General features: G+C 46.8%; 1 protein-coding gene across 2 annotated transcripts in view; it reads left to right on the top strand.

Annotated features, from left to right (window-relative positions):
- Positions 1-4245: 4245 nt before the first annotated feature.
- LOC139274788 (serine protease 23-like) overlaps positions 4246-19074 on the top strand; it is a 32655-nt gene continuing 17826 nt past the window's right edge. For both annotated transcript variants that reach the window (XM_070891480.1, XM_070891479.1), the window contains exon 1: positions 4246-4567. The gene's annotated coding sequence lies outside the window, so the exon portion shown is untranslated. The remainder of the gene's footprint in view (positions 4568-19074) is intronic.

The following is a 19074-nucleotide window of genomic DNA, read 5'->3' as shown; positions in this document are numbered from 1 at the left end:
TTGGAACATAACAGATTTCTGACTCTCTCAAAAGCAGTCTCTTGTGATTTCCCCTATACCCAGTCATCTCCCTTGTGTAGCAACATATGTAGAGGTTCTAGCAAGGTGCTTAACCTAGGTAGGAAATTACCAAAATAATTGAAGAGTCCCAGAAACGATCGCAGCTCCATCACATTCTGTGGTCTCGGCACGTTCTTGATGGCCTCCGTCTTGACGTCAGTGTGTCTGATGCTGTCTGCCGCGATTCTACTCCCTAAGAACTCGACCTCTGGTGCCAGGAAAACAAACTTCGAACGTTTCAACCCGAGTCCCACATGATCTAGCCGACTTAGAACCTCTTCCAGGTTCTGCAAGTGTTCGATGGTGTCCCGACCTGTGATCAATGTGCCATCCTGGAAAACCATGATGCACGGAACCGAATTTAGCAGACTCTCCATGTTCCTTTGAAAAATAGCCGCGGCCGATTGAATCCCAAACAGGCATCGATTGTAGATAAACAGACCTTTGTGCGTGTTGATGCAAGTGAGGCCTTTTGAAGATTCCGCCAGCTCCTGCGTCATGTAGGCCAAGGTCAGTTCCAACTTGGTGAAGGTCTTCCCTCCTGCCAGCGTCGCAAATAGGTCGTCTGCCTTGGGTAGCGAGTACTGGTCCTGCAGCAAAAAAACGGTTAATCGTTACTTTATAGTCCCCACAAATTCTGACCATGCCATCGCCCTTGAGAACCGGAACAATCAGACTGGCCCACTTGTTGAACTCAACCAGCGTGATGATGCCCTCTCTTTGCAGCCTGTCTAGCTCGATCTCCACTTTCTCTCGCATCATGTATGGCACCGCACGTGCCTTGTGGTGGATGGGTCGTGTACTGGGAACCAAGTGGATCTGCACCTTCGCCCCAGAGAAATTTTCGATGCCTGGCTCAAACAACGACGGGAACTTGCTCAAAACTTGGGCACATGAGGCATCGTCGAGAGAGAAAGTGCTCAGATGTCGTCCCAATTCCAGCGGATTTTTCCCAGCCAGCTTCCGCCGAACAGTGTGGGCCATCTCCTGGTGCAATCCATAGTGGGAGTTCGTGCACCGCTCCATCATAGGAGACTTTTACTGCTGCACTGCCAATTACAGGGATCAGCTCTTTAGTGTAAGTTCTCAGCTTGGTATGAATAGGGCTCAGCTTGGGCCTTTGTGCCTTGTTGCACCATAGCCTGTCGAACGCCTTTTTGCTCATGATAGACTGACTCGCACCCGTGTCCAGTTCTATGGATACTGGAATTCAATTCAGTTCAACTTTTAACATGATCGGTGGACATTTCGTGGTGAAGGTGTGTACCCCGTACACTTCTGCCTCCTTGGTTCGAGTCTCCAGTTCAGTTTGATCCGCCATGGATTGGTCTTCCTCTGCAATGAGGTGGTTTGCGGGGTTTGCAGCTCATCTGCATATTCGCTGGAGGTGTCCCATTGTTCCACAGCCTTTGCACGCATAGTGTTTGAAGCGGCATTGATGGGCTCGATGATCACCTCCGCAATGCCAACAAGGTGTTAATTGCCTCGCGTTCACTCTTGATGGTGGACTCTGAGTCATCTGAGGTCATGCAGCTGCAGGCATGTACGTTCTGCCATATGCATTCCTGCCCGAAAATGAAGTTACTTTGTGTACATTACTTGCTGATGCATCTTTATGCTGCGAAATTTGTTTGGTGTTATCGCTGGTGGACATATCGTTATGGCTTTGCTCAGGTTCGGTGTTTCAACAGTCAATAGTTTGCGAAGGATAACCTCATGACCAATGCCGAGCACAAAAAAGTCTCTTAACATTTGCTCCAGGAATCCACCGAATTCGCAATGTCCTGCAAGGTGCCTTAGTTTGGCGACGTAGCTCGCCACTTTTTGGCCTCCAGACCGTTGACATGTATAAATTCAATACCTTGCCATCAGAATGCTCTCCTTCGGATTTAGGTGCTCCCGAACCAGCGTACACAGTTCTTCATACGATTTGGTTGTTGGTTTCACCGGAGCAAGAAGGTTCTTCATGAGGCCATAGGTTGTTGTCCCGCAGGTGGTGAGGAGGATCGCCCTTCGTTTGGCAGCGTTCTCATTCCCTTCCAGCTCGTTGGCCATGAAGTATTGTTCGAGTTGCTCAACGAAGGCTTCCCAATCGTCACCTGAGAATTTCTCCATGATACGAACAGTTCTCTGTATTTTCACGTGATGGTTCATTATCTATTACTCGTCACCAGTTATAATGTCTCAAATAAAGCCATGCGACTGAGTACTGTAGACTTGAGTAAGTAGATAGAAACATAGAAAATAGATGCAGGAGTAGGCCATTCAGCCCTTCGAGCCTGCACCGCCATCAATAAGATCATGGCTGGTCATTCCTTCAGTACCCCTTTCCTGCTTTCTCTCCATATCCCTTGATCCCCTTAACCGTAAGGGCCATATCTAACTCCCTCTTGAATATATCCAATGAACTGGCATCAACAACTCTCTGCAGCAGGATATTCCACAGGTCAACAACTCTCTGAGTGAAGAAGTTTCTCCTCATCTCAGTCCTAAATGGCCTACCCCTTATCCTAAGACTATGTCCCCTGGTTCTGGACTTCCCCAACATCGAGATCATTCTTCCAGCATCTAGCCTGTCCAGTCCCGTTAGAATCTTATATGTTTCTATGAGATCCCCTCTCATCCTTCTAAACGCCAGTGAATAAAAGCCCAGTTGATCCAGTCTCTCCTCATTTGACAGCCCAGCCATCCCTGGAATCAGTCTGGTGAACCTTCACTGCACTCCCTCAATAGCAAGAACGTCCTTCCTCAGACTAGGAGACCAAAACTGAACACAATATTCCAGGTGAGGCCTCAATAAGGCCCTGTACAACTGCAGTAAGACCTCCCTGCTCCTATATTCAAATCCCCTAGCTATGAAGGCCAACATACCATTTGCCTTCTTCCGCCTGCTGTACCTGCGTGCTCACTGATGAACCATGACACCCAGGTCTCGTTGCACCTCCTCTTTTTCTAGTCTGCCGCCATTCAGATAATATTCTGCCTTTGTGTTTTTGCCCCCAAAGTGTGACATTAATCTCTTTATTTTGACTCCAGAGTGCTGGCACAGCATGAGAGGCCTGCTTATATGCAGTGCTCCCAAGGGATGCTGGGATCCATTGGAACTCCAACAGATGCTCCTTCTGGTAGCGGTAGAATGCTGATTACAAGGTGTTGCATACATAACAATTTTGCTCTCTGTAAACTTTAGAAAAAGTAAATGAGAATCTGTGCATTTTACTTCTTGCTGTCTTTGAGAATTCTTCAATGTGATTGGCTGCTCAGACTGCTTGATGACACCTATGTTGCTGGACGCTGCTAGATTCACTTGATTTGGCGCCAGATTCAAACTAACATCGGGGGAACTAAGATTTACACCACAGAGATGGCTAGAAATTAGTGGGCAGCTTTCTTCGAGTCAGTGGCTGACCGCAAATTCCGGGCTAATGTCTTATAATCTGCCTGACATTCTAAGAGGTTTAGTCAAATTTATCTGCTTGACCAAACCACACACATTGCGAATAAGCAGCCCTCAGAATCAGAACAGTTATTGGATCAATTATACAACATATCCTAATTTAGCGGATTTTGCACCAAGGAAACAGGAGCAAACTGTGTTTTAACTTAACGAAATCAGTTTGATTCAGTATTTTCTCACAGCATGAGTTCACCTGGCGTGCGGTTGCGCATTGCACTGTCTCCCCACTTGTTGCTGTGAATGTACTATGAACATTTCAGATGCCCTTCCCAACCATGTTAAAGTTGTTGACGTTAGAAATTCCAATGATAAAAGTTTACCTGGCATTTGGAGGCCAGTGAGCAGAGCATGAGTTTGAGCAACTTAAGGTGCTCCTGTCAAACTGCCAGGTGCAGTAAATGTAATATTATTGAAATACATTGCACTATTTAATTTTCAACCAGAGCTGCTAACAACTTGTGCTGGAGTGCTTGGAAATCTATTCACACATGTGCACCATGAACCATTTGGAGAGCCTTTTTAAAAATGTACTTACCTTGAAACTAACTGTGGTTATTTTATTGAAATGCTTTTTTTTCTGAAAGCTTAGAATAATTTACACATTGGTTAGTGTTTGCTGAGTGAGGGGGGGGGGGGGGAGGGTGCAGAGCTGGGCTGATGTGAACGGCGGGCGTCGCCTGGGCCCACGTGATGACCAACACACAACGCAGCGAGAGCCAGTGGGAGAAAGTTCAGGGAAAGAAAAACTTTCCCAGGAACTTGTGCTGAGGCTTTGGTGAGGAGAGGCAAAAGAGAGCCATAAGCAGCTGTCCGGAGCAGTTCTCACAGCTACACGAAAACAAACATCCCTGCAGGGGAAAATAAAACAGGCCAACTCATAGATGGGAAAAAACCCAACCGGGATTCCGCAGCTGTATAAAAAGGCTGAGCAGCCTGGCAGTAAATCTTAGAGGAGTGAGCACAGAATGAAAGACTGTGCACCTGCCGGAGTCTAAGTAAAAACATCACTGATAAATTGTACAAGTGGGAAAAGGATTTTCAAACTACGAGGTAAGGTATCTTGTGTCACGTTGTTAGATGTTCTTTTTTGCATTAATATATCCCGGTAAATCGGTGTCCGAGTTGCGTGTGGGAACCTACTGGAACAGCAACGTTTTCAACTGTTTTGGATTTAATGAAACCGATGCATCTGGGCGAGGACAATCCTGCCAAGCACTCAGTTAATAGGAAAGAAGAGCGAGGAATTTTAACTAAGTCAAAATAAAGTTTGCATTAAGTTAGGAAAATGCCATGATTGCAATAAAATTGAATGCCCTGTGATGCAAATATTGTCCCTTTTGGTAGTTTGGTGACTTAATGTTTGGCAATCGGATTTAAATACCTTTGGTTGAAAGCTAAAGCTAAAATGTAACTGTTTCCACTAACGAGGTCCGATCCCAACATAATTTTGGGTGAGGCAGAGACCGAGAGAGGCGAGGAGATTCGTATTATACCAGAGGTTATCTCGTGTCTTGTTCTATAACTGTCCTGTGAATGCTCTTTATTCTCGCTAATAATGAACCTTTTCCACAACTGCGCCAAATTTGCTTCAGCGAGGTGTGTTTCGTGGAGAGAAAGCACATTGTACAATTTACCAATACACAGAAAGCGGTCTCATTCTCTTCAGCTATTGGGTAGGGCTGCACTTTGCGGAGGGTCGCGTTGCTGTTGATTTGAATACAGGTAAGTTGTAGGTGATACCTTGTGATGGAGCTGCTCAAACTGCAGGAGACCATCCCCTGCCTCCTCTGATGGTGCTTGTTTTCAAACCATATAAGTCGTCATTCCAGAACCATGCTGCAGCTGGGAACTGTTTCATCTTTCATTTGTTTTCTGCGCAACAAACCCATTCCTCGCTCCTCCTCCAGTTCTGAGGGAGGGACGGTCTGAGCCGTGGGCTTGAAGCCTGGGTGAAATCTGCTCGTCGATCATCTATCTGTCGGGATACAGCTCTCGACCCCTTCCTTCCCCGGGGGCGTGTGTACTGCGGCGAAATGCTATACATGGCCTGGCCGTGAGCTGTTGGAACTCGACCGTGGAAGTGGATTGGTTGCCCATGGAAAAATGCAAATTAAAGTAAGCGTCCAAGTGTGGGGATTTAGTACATGACCACTAGTTATTCCACCACGTTTATTTGTTATTTCCCAGCAGCTGAATTATTTGATCACTGAAAGGCCTGTTTCATTGAACGTCTGGATAATGGCTTTCTTTACATTTGTAATGGTTAGTATTACACTGTCGAGTTTAAATGTTCTAAACCACAGAAAATATCTTAATTTGTGGCGTTTGAGCTCTTGCCACTTTTTGAGGAGCTCACAGCTCTGGCTAGTTCCAGATTTTGATCCCGAGAGATCAGCAGTGATTCAGAGGTTGGGGTTGTTGTGGTTACCTAATTTTCCTAATGATCAGACATCCCATTAGTTGAATCTGAGTTCAGTCGAGACAGGCCAAATCATTTGTCATAAGTTGTCATCGTTATTTCCATCGCATCAACTCAATGGCAAGAAGGAGTGTTCTCCTTAGAACAATGAAGGTTAGGACGAGATTTAATAGACTTGTTCAAAATTATGAGGGGTTTTGATAGCAGAAACAGTTTCTCCCTATCTATTCTAACAGGAGGGTGGATAATCAGAGGACACAGATTTAAGATAATTGGTAAAAAGGCCAGGGGGGAGATGTTCGCAGCAAAATGTTATGATCTGGGATGCATTGTCTGAAAGGATGGTGGAAGCAGATTCAATAATAACTTTCAAAAGCAAAGTAGATATATACTGAATCATAAAATGGTTACAGCACCTCAGCTAGTCCTCTGCTCTATCCCCATTGCCCTGCATTTAATTTCCTTCAGAGACTTATCCAAATCTATTTTGAAAGATAAAATTAGTCTGCCTCCACCACCTTTTTTAATGCATTCCACTCGCTGCGTAAAAACGTGTTTTCTTGTGTTGCCTTTAGTTCTTTTGACAATCACTTTAAATCTGTGTCCTCTGGTTCTCAACCCTTCTGCCAATGGGAACAGTTTTTCTCTATCTACCCTGTCCAGACCCCTCATGATTTTGAACACCTCTATCAAATCTCTTCTCAATCTTCTCTGCTCCAACAAAAACAACCCCAGCTTGCCAGTCTATCAACGTAACTGAATCGTTTCTGCACCTTCTCTAAAGCATTCACATCCTTCCTAAAGTGTGGTGCCTAGAATTGTACATAATACTCCAGTTGGGGCCAAACTAATGTTTTATACAGGTTCATCATAATCTCCACACTTTTGTACTTTATACCTCTATTTATAAAGCCCAGGATCCCGTAAGCCTCTAACTGCTTTCTCAACCTGACCTGCCACCTTCAATGAATAATGTACAAATACCCCCAGGTGTCTCTGTTCATGCATCCCCTTTAGGATTGTATCATTTAGTTTATATGTCCTCTCCTCATTCTTTCTACCAAAATGCATCATTTCACACTTTTCTGTGTTAAATTTCATCTGCCACCTGTCCGCCCATTTCACCAGCCTGTCTTTTTCCTGCAGTCTATCACTCTCCTCCTCACTGTTCACTATACTTCCAAGTTTTGTGTCATCTGCAAATTTTGAAATTGTGCCCTGTACACCCAAATCCAAGTCTTTAATATATATCAAGAAAAGCAGTGGTCCTGGAACTGACCCCTGGGGAACACCACTGTATACCTTCCTCCAGTCCAAAAAACAACCGTTCACCACTACTCTGTTTTCTGTCACTTATCCAATTTCGTATCCAGATTGCCACTGTCTCTTTTATTCCATGGGCTTCAATTTTGCAGGCAAGCCTATTATGTGGCACTTTGTCGAATGCCTTTTGGAAAATCATGTACACTACGTCAACTGCATTACCTTCTGACCGTTATCTTTTGTATTGGTATCAACTCCCTCCTTTCATTGTCACCCACCCTCTCTACTGCCATCCATTGTCCTCCTGCCCTTTCCACTGCCATCCATTCAGTCCCTCCCTTGCTGTCCTTTGCACCTGCCCACTCTTATAAGAACATAAGAAATAGGAACAGGAGTAGGCCATATGGCCCCTCGAACCTGCTCCGCCGTTCAATATCATGGCTGATCTGATCATGGACTCAGCTCCACTTCCCCGCCTGCTCCCCATAACCCCTTATACCATTATCGTTTAAGAAACTGTCTATTTCTGTCTTAAATTTATTCAATGTCCCAGCTTCCACAGCTCTCTGAGGCAGTGAATTCCACAGATTTACAACCTCCTGAGAGAAGAAATTTCTCCTCATCTCAGTTTTAAATGGGCGTCCCCTTATTCTACGATCATGCCCTCTAGTTCTAGTCTCCCCCATCAGTGGAAACATCCTCTCTGCATCCACCTTGTCAAGCCCCCTCATAATCTTAAACGTTTCGATAAGATCACCTTTCATTCTTCGGAATTCCAATGAGTAGAGGCCCAACCTATTTAACCTTTCCTCATAAGTCAACCCCCTCATCACCTAGTGAACCTTCTCTGAACTGCCTCCAAAGTAAGTATATCCTTTCATAAATATGGAAACCAAAACTGCACGCAGTATTCCAGGTGTGGCCTCACCCATACCTTGTATAGCTGTAGTAAAACTTCCCTGCTTTTATACTCCATCCCCTTTGCAATAAAGACCAAGATACCATTGGCCTTCCTGATCACTTGCTGTACCTGCATACTATCCTTTTGTGTTTCATGCACAAGTACCCCCAGGTCCCACTTTGCAATCTTTCTCCATTTAAATAATAACTTGCTCTGCCAAAGTGCATGACCTCACACTTTCCAACATTATACTCCATCTGCCAAATTTTTGCCTACTCACTTAGCCTGTCTGTCCTTTTGCAGATTTTTTGTGTCCTCCTCCCCACATTGCTTTTCCTCCCATCTTTGTATTGTCAGCAAACTTGGCTACGTTACACTCAGTCCCTTCTTCCAAGTCGTTAATATAGATTGTAAATAGTTGAGGTCCCAGCGCTGATCCCTGCGGCACCCCACTAGTTACTGGTTGCTAACCAGAGAATGAACCATTTATCCCGACTCTCTGTTTTCTGTTAGTTAGCCAATCCTCTATCCATGCTAATATATTACTCACAACCCCGTGAACTTGAGTCTGGTGCTAATGCTGAAGGCAGGCCCTGCTGTCCTCTCGGCACTCTCCCGGTGCGAATGCACGAAATTGCTGTCTCTGTATACTGTAAACAAGAACTGTTCTCCTGAGAATTCCTACCTACAATAGAGAGAGGCGGCATTCTCAACCATTGGTGCTGGGAATGTGCTGAGAAGAGAGCTTTAGTCACTGGATCTGGAAGGAGTGGGACTCGGGGTCAAGAATGTCCAGCTGCAATTTTGCCAACATCCCACTGATGCAAAATGTTGACTGTCACTGTGAAATGTTAATGAGATTGCACGTTGACATCCCATTTGTGACAGTAACAGGATGTGGAACTTATTTAAAAACCAAACTGGACTGCTTTGAACTTTTAGGATAACCCTGAAACAAAAATGTGATTGCCATATTTCTGGTAAAGAATTGATGCTGTAGCCCTGAAGGAATTTAAAGAGAGCGGGTTTTGAAAATGAAAAAACTTGATAATTATAGAATGTCCATCTATAAACATTACGAAGTGCAAAATTTGCAGCAAATATTCTAAAGAATCACTTTATTTTACAGCAGGAATCTAACATTTTAATGAGAAAAAGATAGTTCAATTTTATCTCTGATATATTCTTGATGCACACTTTTTTCTATTCTGTTTACTGCATTTCTGTTCATGTTGATGAATCCATATTTGTAAATGCCTTTGGGAATTGCTTAAAACTAATGCACAAAAGTAAAATCAGGGCAAAATTAAACTTTTTTTATCTTTTGCTCAGTAGCATGCTAGATTCCAACTGCAGAATGAACGTTATTGTATTTTTGATGGTGTTGGTTCAGGGAGGATGCAGGAAATCAGGAAAATGTCTTATTCTTTCACTGTCATGGGATCTTTAACATCTAGCCGAGCAGGCAAATCATGATTTGGTTTAACATTCAAAGGGTAGCACCGCCAACAATGTAATACTCTCTTAGTACTGCACTGGAGTGCCAGCCTAGATTATGAATTAATGTTCCCAAATGAGGCTTGAATTCTTAATCTTTTGGCCGAGCAAAAGAGAGCACGGCCAACTTAACCAAGCTGAGAAGTTTAAATTCTGTGGGACCAAAATTCCTGGGCCCAGGAAGTAGTGGGGAGGGGGATGGGGAAAGGGGAAATGAGGGGGACGGGGCAAGGAGGGGGACGGGGGGAAGGAAAGGAGGGGGGAGGGGAGGGGGGGAAGGAAGGGAGGGGAGGGAAAGGGGGGGAAGGAGAGTGGGGAAGGAGGGGAAGGGGAGAAGGAGATGAGAGGGAGGGAAAGGGGGGGAGGGGGAGGGGGGAAGGAGGGTGGGGGGGAGGGGGAAAGAAAGGAGGGGGGGAAAGAGGGAGGAAAGGAAGGAGGGGGAGGATGGGTGGGAAGGAAAGGAAGGAGAGGGAGGATGGGTGGGAAGGAAAGGAGGGGAAGGATGGGTGGGAAGGAAAGGAGGGGAGGGAGAGGGGGGAAGGAGGAAAGGAAGGAGGGGGAGGATGGGTGGGAAGGAAAGGAAGGAGGGGGAGGATGGGTGGGAAGGAAAGGAAGGAGGGGGAGGATGGGTGGGAAGGAAAGGAAGGAGGGGGAGGATGGGTGGGAAGGAAAGGAAGGAGGGGGAGGATGGGTGGGAAGGAAAGGAAGGAGGGGGAGGATGGGTGGGAAGGAAAGGAGGGGGAGGATGGGTGGAAAGGAGGGGAGGGTGGGGGGAAGGAGTGGGGTAGGGTGGGGGGGAAGGAGGGAGAGGGAGAGTGAGGGGAGGGTGGGGGGGAAGGAAAGGTGGGGGGGAAGGAAGGGGTAGGGTGGGGGGGAAGGAGGGAGAGGGGGGGAAGGAAGGTGGGGGGGGAGGAGGGGGTAGGGTGGGGGGGGAGGAGGGGGTAGGTGGGGGGGGAGGAGGGGGTAGGGTGGGGGGGGAGGAGGGGGTAGGGTGGGGGGGGAAGGAGGGGGTAGGGTTGGGGGGGGGCGAAGAGGGAGAGGGGGGGAAGGAGGGCGAGGGAAGGAAGGTGGGGGAGGTGGGGAAGGGGTGGGGGGGAGGTGGAGGAGGGAAGGAGGAAGAGGGGAGGTGGGTGTAGGGGGGGAAGGAGGGTGTAGGGGGGGAAGGAGGGTGTAGGGTGGGGGGGAAGGAGGGTGTATGGTGGGGGGAAGGAGGGAGAGGGGGGGATGGGGGGTAGGGGGGGTAGGGTGGGGGGGGAAGGAGGGGAAGGAGGGAGATAGGGGGGTGGAGGGAGAGGGGGGGAAGGAGGGGGTAGGGTGGGGGGAAGGAGGGCGGGGGGAAGTGAGGAAGGGGTGGTGGGGAAGGAGGAGGAGGGGGAAGGAGGAGGAGGGGGGAAGGAGGAAGAGGGGAGGTGGGTGTAGGGGGGGGGAAGAGAGGGGGAGGTGGGAAAGGAGGAGGGGTGGGGGAGAGGGTGGGGAAGGTGGGGGGGAGGGTGGAGAGGGGGAAGTTGGGGGGGGAGGGTGGAGAGGGGGAAGTTGGGGGGGGGGAGGGTGGAGAGGGGGAAGGTGGGGGGGAGGGTGGGGACGGGGTGTGGAAGGTGGGGTGGGGGGGGAAGGAGGGGGGGAGGGGGTGGGGAAGGAGGTGGGGGAGGGTGGAGAGGAAGGAGGGGAGGTGGGAGAGAGGGGGAGGGTGGAAGGTGTGGTGGAAAGGAGGGTGGGGGTGGAAAGGAGGAGGAGGACGAGGGTGGGGGGGAAAGGAGGACGATGGTGGGGGGAAAGGAAGGAGGGTGGGGGGAAAGGAGGAGGGGGAGGGAAAGGAGTGTGGCGGGGGAGGGAAAGGAGTGTGGGGGGGGAGGAAAAGGAGTGTGGCGGGGGAGGGAAAGGAGAAGTGTGGCGGGGGAGGGAAAGGAGGAGTGTGGCGGGGGAGGTAAAGGAGGAGGGAGGGTGGGGGGGAAAGGGGGAGGGAAAGGAGGAGAGTGGGGGGGAACTGGGGAGGGAAAGGAGGAGGGTGGGGGGGGAAAGGGGAGGGAAAGGAGGGTGGGAGGGAAAGGAGGGTGGGAGGGGGAAGGAAAGGAGGGTGGGTGGAAAGGGGGAGGGTGGGGGGAGAAGGGGGAGGGAAAGGAGGGTGGGGGGGAAAGGGTGGAAAGGGGGAGGGTGGGGGGAGAAAGGGGGAGGGTGGGGGGAGAGGGGAAAGGGGGAGGGTGGGGGGAGAGGGGAAAGGGGGAGGGTGGGGGGAGAGGGGAAAGGGGGAGGGAAAGGAGGGTGGAGGGAAAGGAGGGTGGAGGGAAAGGAGGGTGGAGGGAAAGGGGGAGGGAAAGGAGGGTGGGGGGAAAGGTGGAGGGAAAGGAGGGCGGGGGGGAAAGGAGGGTGGGGGGAAAGGGGGAGGGAAAGGAGGGTGGGAGGGAAAGGTGGAGGGAAAGGAGGGCGGGGGGAAAGGAGGGTAGGGGGAGGGTGGGGGGAAAGGGGGAGGGAAAGGAGGGTGGGGGGGGAGGGAAAGGAGGGTGGGGGGGGAGGGAAAGGAGGGTGGGAGGGAAAGGAGGGTGGGGGGGGAAAGAGGGAGGGAAAGGAGGGTCGGCGGGAAAGGGGGTGGGAAAGGAGGGTGAGGTGTGTGGGGGGGGGGAAAGGAGGAGGAGGAGGGGTAGGGTGGAGGAGGGGGAGGGTGGAGGAGGGGGAGGGTGGGGGAAAAGAGGAGGGGGAGGGTGGGGGAGAGAGGTGGGGGAAGGTGGGGGGGAAAGGAGGTGGGGGAGGGTGGGGGGGAAAGGAGGTGGGGGAGGGTGGGGGGGAAAGGAGGAGGGGGAGGGTGGGGGGGAAAGGAGGAGGGGGAGGGTGGCGGGGAAAGGAGGGTGGGGAAAAGGAGCTGGGGGAGGGGGGGAAAGGAGAGTGGGGAGAGGGGGGGAAAGGAGGGTGTGGAGAGAGTCAGGGGTGGGGGAGAGGGAGGAGGAGGAGGAGGAGGAGGAGGAGGAGGAGTGGGGGTGGGAGGGGGGGAGTGGGGGTGGTTGGTGGTGGAGGGGGGATGGTGGGTGGTGGTGTGGGTGGGAAGTGAGGGAGTGGGGGGGTGGGAAGGGGGGGAGTGGCGGTGGGGGAGGGGGGAGTGTGGGTGGGGGGAGGAGGAGGAGTGGGTGTGGGAGTGGGTGTGAGGTGGGGGGGGGTGGAGGTGGGAGTGGGAGTGGGAGTGGGGGGTTGGGTGGGGAGTGGGGGGAGTGGGAGGGTGGGGAGGGAGGAGGGGCGGGGGTGGAGGGGAGGGTGTGGTGGGGGGGACATGTGCCCTGGATCCTTAATGAAGTACTCAATTCTGCTGGACTACCACCCTATTTATTAAAAAAAAATCTGTGCCAAATTCTATTGAAAGTGAGGCTGGGTGCTTCTCCATGAAGATATCACCACAGGAGGCAGCACTACGTGATGCAGGCATACGAGTGTGCCACGACCAGACCTTGCCAGATCTGGGGCCTATAAAATGTTTTAAATATTAGATTTCCAATGGTGAGACACTTTAATCTGGCTAGTGACTGAAATTATTATGCCTTTTGAAATGTTTCTCTTTTCTGAGTGACCTCAGCCAGTGTCGACAGCCACCTCAATTTGCGACGAGGAGAGCGATCCAATAATGCCGAAAATAGTTCGTCCCCATGTTTGATTGTCCCAACCCCAGAATTTGGGACAGGGTCAGGTTGGTGACTGAAAATCTTGCCATGCCTCACTGGTAGTGGAGCTGGTCCCCAGGAATTTTGTGTCCTGTATATCATATGTGTTGTAAAAAGGAACCCACATATATAAGGTTCAAATATCGGAAAAAATGTCAGTAGTCAAGTGATTAGAGTACAATGTTCACTTTACTGGAAATTGGAGTGCTAAACTGTGGAATAACAATGCAAAACATTTTCATCTGGATACTGATTGAAATGATTATGCCTTTTGAAAATGTAATTTTGGAACAGTTACAGGAAATTGTACAAAATAAAATTGAGAATCAGTGTCTGGTCAAGAGAAACCTAACTTTCTGTTTTCACCAATTTGTCAGGAATAATCATTCGTTTGCTGTTATACTCAAACTCTTGCTGTTGTGAGTTGTTAACCTATAGTGCTGCGAAAGATTCGGAAGCCAATATTCGCAATGCTCACATGTGGAAGATGGACATACAAATAATGGGTATTTTTAGTTTCCTCTTTTGCGCATTGTAAATCAAAACTCATAATTTCTCAAAATCACCCGATCCTTGGAGTGGCACAGGTTCTACTATTCACATTACTGGTTCACCGGGCAAAATCAGATCACAAATTAGACTAGTCTTCATACAAGTTAGTAGTTTACAGTACAGAAAAGCAATCTTTCTGTAACAGTTTTATTTTATAAAAACATATCAGTTTTTTTTTAGGCTTGTTGAATTCTGTAAAAACTCAGCAACATTTGAACAGTTCATATTTTTTCAAACTTGTGGTACAGATCTGTGAATATCAGTCCTAGCCTGTACTGATTATATTTGGATAGCATTATGTGCATCAGAAGAGATTTCATTGTGATCTAACTAGGATTAACTATTCTGTACTGGTTATTTGTTCCTTCTGGTCTTTTGGCAGATTAATCATCATTGGGGAAAAGCACACGAGTGCAGCTTTCTCTTTTCTGCATTCAACTGATAGATTCTCCCTAATAGATCACCTAAAGTGGAGAGGATTAAAGTGTTGATTGGAGGTGGTGGCAGGATATAGTTCTTTAATTTGTGGTAGCACACTATAGCCAAACAACTTTTTAATTCATTTAGTCACTTTATTAAAGTACTCAAAATATATCTTTGATTTTACAGTCAGCAATGACTTGTACAAGACTGATTTATTTCTGAAGTTGAAGTATAATAAAGAATAAAAAATTAGGACACTTTTACAATTAACAAAAAAATGCAGAACTACAAGCCACAACAGCTGTTTGAGTAGTTTCAGAAATATACTATAATTCCGTTCTCATTCTGATAGCTTAAATTCTGTGATCTAAGTAACAAGCCATTTGTACCTGATGTCTATGGGAGTTGAATTAAAATATTTACTCAAAATGTGGAGAAGAAACTATGAATCACTTGTAATGTCAATGGTGCACGCAAAGTTTAACAACAGGGGGTTATCAAGGAAGGTAGTTGTAATACATATCGATATACTTGGCAAGATCACATAGGAAAGAGTTCTTTGGTCATTTTTTTAACTATGCAAAAATGCATTTTCCAGTACTTTAAATCGCATTTCTCTTAAATAATCAGTTATCGGGAGTAAATCCGCAGATTACCTGTATAATAATCATCAAGCAAGATCAGATATTGTGTCGAAAAAAGATTTTGCCTGACCAAATAATTTGACTTTTTTGAAGGAAGCACATTCCAAAGGGCTGTGGAAAACCAAGTGACATGGCATACTTAGATTTCCAGAAAGCAGTCAATATACTTGCTTATGAAAGGCTGCTATTAACATTGAAAGCAGTGGGAATTCATGATAAAATCTAGATGTACCTAAAGTGACATAGAAGGTAAAACATAGAAACAGACTGTTCAGCCCAACCAGTCTGGGTTGGTGCTTATTTTCCATATGAGCAGTGGTCTAACTCCATGGATATAGAACTAAAACAGTGGGTACTAGTTAGGGGAGTGATGTTGTGGTGGGGAAGTACTAACTGACCACAGGGAACAACATTAGCACCTAGGTATATAGTATATGCACTTGGTGTACACGTTTTAAGTTCATGCCACAACTGTACTTTTAATATAACTACACATCAGAGGCCTGTATACAGAGCTGTTTTTTGAAACTGCGTTGCTCCGTTTTTGCTAGTTTTCATGTCTACTGTTGGTCTCGGCTACTGCTCATTCTTGATGCTGTTGCTTCATTCCAGGACCTCACTCTATTGCAAGTAGGAATTATTTGTTTGGTGATCAATTTGGAAATTTCTACCTGCAGCACAGAGTCCTATCCCAGAATGAAGTGGAACTGTTTGATAGGCATTGCAGCCAGTAGCAGCAGTAATAAGTAGTGTCTCTGTGAATGGGGGAGAGTGATGAGGTAGACTTTGGAAGTATGATGGTCTGTTTAATATGGATAAATCCAAATGTCACTTATTTTGCCTATAATTTTTATACATTAATTTGTATCACTTGTGAGATAAAAATAAACCAGAATACACAATTTTAATGTAAAGCTTTAACAATTTATGAGACAGCATTGCCATTGTATTTTGGGAAGGGGACAGAATTTGGAAGAAACTTGGCGCAACACATTTGCTGGAGCCCATGCTATTCCTTGTCTGTACTAACAACTTGGAACCAGAAAATCAATGCAAATTGACTGCATTCATAAGAACATAAGGATGTAAGAGAAAAGATAGCCATCCGTGGCTAACTAAAGAAATAAAGGACGGTATCCAATTAAAAATGAGAGCATACAAAGTCGCAAAACTAGTGGGAGGACAGGAGATTGGAAAGTTTTTAAAAACCAGCAAAGAATCACTAAAAAATTATTAAGAAAGGGAAGATAGGCTATGAAAGTAAACTAGCATGAAATATAAAAACAGTTGTTCTTATGTTCTTATAATAAGCAGGAGTAGGCCATTTCACTCCTTGAGCCTGCTCTGCCATTTAATAAGATCATGGTTGATCTGATCATGGATTCGGCTCCCCTTCCCTCCCCATAACTCTTTATTCTCTTATCGCTCAAAAATCTGTGTATATCCGCCTTAAATATATTCAATGACTCAGCCTCCACAGCTCCCCGGGGCAGAGAATTCCACAGATTTACAACCCTTTGAGATGAAATTCCTCATCATCTCAGTTTTAAATAGGCGGCCCCTTATTCTGAGACTAAGCCCCCTAGTTTTAGTTTCCCCTATGAGTGGAAATATCCTCTCTGCATCCAACTTGTTGAGCCCTCTCATCTTATATGTTTCGAAAAGATCACCTCTCATTCTTCTGAACTCCAATGAGTATAGACTCAACCTATCTTCATAACTCAACTCTGTCATCTCCGGAATCAACCTAGTGAACCTTCTCTGAACAGCCTCCAATGCAAGTATATCCTTCCTTAAATACGGAGATCAAAACTATACACAGTACTCTAGGTGTGGCCCCACCAATACCCTGTACAGTTATAGCAGGACTTCTCTGCTTTTATACTCCATTCCCCCTTGCAATAAAGGCCAACTTTCCATTTGCCTTCCTGATTACTTGATGTAACTGCATACTAACTTTTTGTGTTTCATGCACAAAGACACCCAGGTCCCTCTGTACAGTAGCACTCTGCAATTTTTCTCCATTTAAATTATAATTTGCTTTTCTTTTTTTTTCTGCTGTGGATAACCTCACATTTTCCCACATTATACTCCATCTGCCAAATTTTTGCCCACTCACTTAGCCTGTTTATATCCCTTTGCAGATTTTTTGTGTCCTCCTCACAATTTGCTTTCCCACCTATCTTTGTATCATCAGCAAATTTGGCTTCATTACACTCGGTCCCTTCATCCAAGTCATCAATATAGATTGTAAATAGATGAGGTCCCAGCACTGATCCCTGCAGCACCCCACTAGTTACTGTTTGCCAATCGGAAAATGACCAATTTGTCCCAACTCTCTGTTTTCTGTTAGTTAGCCAATCCTCTATTCATGCTAATATATTACCCCCAACCCCGTGAACTTTTATCTTGTATAATAACCTTTTATGTGGCACCCTATTGAATGCCTTCTGGAAATCCAAATACACCACATCCATTGATTTCCCCCTTATCCACCCTGCTCTTTACATCCTCAAAGAACTCCATCAAATTTGTCAAACATGATTTCCCTTTCATAAAACCATGCTGACTCTGCTTGATTGAATCATGCTTTTCCAAATGTCCTGTTACTGCTTCTTTAATAATGGACTCCAGCATTTTCCCAACCACAGATGTTAGGCTAACTGGACTATAGTTTCCTGCTTTCTGTCTGCCCCCTTTTTTTAAATAGGGGCGTTACATTTGCAGTTTTCCAATTTGCTGGGACCTCCCCAGAATCCAGGGACTTTTGGTAGATGACAACCAATGCATCCACTATCTCTGTAGCCACTTCTTTTAAGACCCTAGGATGCAAGCCACCAGGTCCAGGCGACCTGTCCGCCTTTAGTCCCATTATTTTACCGGATATTAAACTAGAGGTGGGCAGCAGTTGAGTCAAAGGAAGTATCCAGGGACTCCAAAAGGAGTTAGGTGAAATCTGTAAATGACAGATAAAATGCAATGCAAACAATTGCAATAAGGCTTTCCTTTCACTAATCGCAATCGACTGTCAGAATAGTTGCTTATTATAGAGATTAAACTAAAATAAAGTAAGTCGATGTAAACAGGAAGTAAAACTTTATTGCTGAGGAATATCCTGCTAATGTTAAATGTGTTCGAAGGCATTGAGCAAGACCGAGCACATGGTCCTGTTTAAACCGGTATTATCCTTTATCTACTACTGCCATCTATGGGAAGAGAAAAGTATTGGAAAGATGAGTATAGTAAATGGATTTGTCTGGCTGTCTGATGGATAAGAATAATAAGCCTCTTGAAAATGAATTTCCGGGTGCAATTGTGTAGACGGGTCTCCTAATATTGGAATTCCCCTTGTGTATATTTTAATTTTTGGGCTAAATTTTCGCTACCATTCTGCGTCGTTTTTATGGCCTATGCTGTTTTTTTGGAGCAGACTAAAATCTGCAAGTTTCTGCGCCATTCTAAACTACTTACGGCCTATTTTTTTAGTTCTTGGTTTTTTGACGTCACTGCCAGCTGTGCCATTTCTGGCCATTTAAGTGAGTTTGGCCACGTAGGACTTTTTCAAAAACGGCGCAGTACACCATTCTGAAAAACCATACCTGCCCTTAAGAAAATTGGCACAGGGAAGAGAAAATCAGCGCAGAGAAGACGCCACTGTTTTAGCAGAGCTGAAGAAATCGCAACGGGAGGTGGGGGGCCTTTCGGCCTGGGATATCAGGGAACCGGCACCCCGGGATAGCAGGGCACCGGCACCCGGGGCGGGGGGGCCTTTTGGCCCGGGATAGCAGGGTACTGACACCTGGGGCGTGGAGCCATTCGGCCTGGGATGGCAGGGGGCGGGGGCGGGGGTTGGGGTTGGGGGGACATTCGGCCCGGGATAGCACCGGCGGGGGCGGGAGGCCATTCGGTCCGGGAAAGCAACAGCACCGGGGCTCTATAAAAAAGTGGTAACCTAATGTCATTACAATCTTCCAATAAACAAAAGTGAAGAGATCTTGGCAATGATAATACGTCCCTGCATCCTCTTGCTACATATTGTATGTTTCACTTTGCAGCCTCAGCCCTTCAGTGTGTCCTTGTTACCTTAAGCTCCACCCAGAGAGCTTAAGGACAATCTGCGCTGCTTCAAAATGAAAGTTTATTCCGGCGAAACTTGGAACTTTTTTTGGCGCAGTCGGGCCACTAAAAAATCGGACGTACCTCTACAACTGCGCCAA

Source organism: Pristiophorus japonicus, chromosome 10 (assembly GCF_044704955.1).
Source record: "Pristiophorus japonicus isolate sPriJap1 chromosome 10, sPriJap1.hap1, whole genome shotgun sequence".
In the NCBI taxonomy this organism is placed as follows: Eukaryota; Metazoa; Chordata; class Chondrichthyes; family Pristiophoridae; genus Pristiophorus; species Pristiophorus japonicus.
Note: the sequence above shows the minus strand (reverse complement) of the source record. Positions and strands in the feature narration are given on the sequence as shown.